We start from the raw sequence: 2,041 nt of genomic DNA, 5'->3' as shown, positions 1-2,041 counted from the left end.
ACAAACAAAAGGACGCGGATTATGGTGCCACGGCCAATGTACATCCTAGAGCCGCACTCGCAGACCCACGCGACAAATAATGTCTCTTTATTTTAGGATAAGTGCATTCCCTACACTGTAATTTGGGGTGTCTCAAATGTATACGCCAAAAGGCGTTTGCTACAGGATCCCGAGCAACATTTGGCGTATACTTTTGAGACATCTTTTGGCGTATAGATTCTAGACACCTTTGCCGATGCCATTCCCACAGTACAGCAGAGGCCCTTTGATACATACATCCTGAAAGGCGCTCACGTCCTGTACATCCTCACTCCTGCATGCTGCTCGAAGCTAGGGCTGTGCCATGGGAGTAGTGCGGGCAAAGATGTCTAGAATCTATACGCCAAAAGGCGTCTCAAAAGTATACGCCAAATGTCGCTCGGGATCCTGTAGCAAACGCCTTTTGGCGTATACATTTGAGACACCCCCAAATTACAGTGTACCCGCGTCGCCAACCACAACCGCGGTTCAGTGCGGCATAGACACACGCCCGCGCGCGCACCGTCTCGCTGGGGAGACACTGATCCGATGATACCAGTCGAGTCGCCATCATTGCCGTCGTTGTCCCTTTTTTAACGTCGTCCTTCTTTTGTCGCGCGTATACATAAGCGGTGGTCTGCACGCGGTTCGGGAAGGAAGCAAGAAGTGGGAAAAGTATTAAGGATAGCATATCGCCCCTTGCGGTGGGAAACGTGCACGGGTGCGGATGGGTATGTCTTCGTTTTGGAGTTGTCTCCACAAACCAAGTTGTGTTAAAAACAAACAAGAGATATATGTTAATGTTGTGACTGGTTAGCTCCTTGTGAGCTGTGAACTGTCCATAAAGGGAACTTTGTGCAGTAGTATGTACTGTTTAAAAATAATCAATGAATTCCATTGAATGCTCATCTGTATTTCCGATCGTGTTTTTTTAACGACCGACCTTTTCGTGTATTCTTTCATTCTTTATTTATGTCATTGTTGAATGTTATGGGTTTATGAGCGAGCGTATGTGTATATTTTGCGGTGTATGTTTGCGTTATGATGTGTGAGAGATTTTGGTTGAATGTGTGATGTACTCCTTATTACGAAATTGTTGTTGTGTTGTAGCGTACTTACTAATAAAAAAAGACATTCCTATTTTATTATTTTGACTAAAAAAACCTCTTTTTCTATCAGTGAACAAACTTAAGGAAGAACTCTCCGAAAGACATCTAAACTTCGTCGAACTTGCCCTTAGTGCGGCTGCGCCATCAAAGTCTTTTCCAAAACGCCCGGCGCACGCATGTCGCTTCGTCGAACACATATTTCTTCGCATGCAATTAAAGTATAAACTTCGGAAAATAGTGCTAGCATTTGGACGCGAAGGCGTGGCGAGGGCGAGGGGGAAAAAGAGAGGGAGGAGACGGGAGAGCGGGGGCAGCTGGCAGCAGCGTGTCTGACGCACCATCTGCTGGACCAACTCATCAGTATTCCCCCCTCCCCCGCCCCCACACCCGGGTGCGGGCTGCGCCCACAAGCCACCCTCTGCTAAGGTCCATCCTACGGCTGTCCAAATTTGACAGTTCGCTTTTCCCTCGCAAGTTGATGTCGTGTCGCGTCGCCTGTGCACTGCGGTCAAACAAATGTATGTTTTTTTTCCCAAACTTTACTTGTACAAGTTTTATGCTTGACGTGATGTTTAACTCATATGCCGTACTTATCCGAGATTTTGTTTGCGTAATCTGGATAACGTTTAGGAGTATGCCGCGGATGTAACAGACGCCGACCCTCTCCATATAAGTCCTGTAACTCCAAGTGCCGCAGGTGAACCGGTGGTCACGCGGGCGGCGTGGTCGGTGTGCAGTTCCCCTCCCTTGAGTGTCTCGAGGAGCACCTTACGAAGGCAGGGAAGGCCACTCCCCGTGACATTTGTGTGTGACAGGCTTGCCTACCACCGCACGCGCTGCCACTACGCGGGGACGGAACCCGAGGCCCCTTACTAAGGCAGGGTAGGCCACTCCTCGAGACAGGTGTGTGTGAC

Source organism: Frankliniella occidentalis, unplaced genomic scaffold (genome assembly GCF_000697945.3).
Source record: "Frankliniella occidentalis isolate FOCC.00 unplaced genomic scaffold, Focc_3.1 Scaffold60, whole genome shotgun sequence".
Lineage (NCBI taxonomy): Eukaryota > Metazoa > Arthropoda > Insecta > Thysanoptera > Thripidae > Frankliniella > Frankliniella occidentalis.
Note: the sequence above shows the minus strand (reverse complement) of the source record.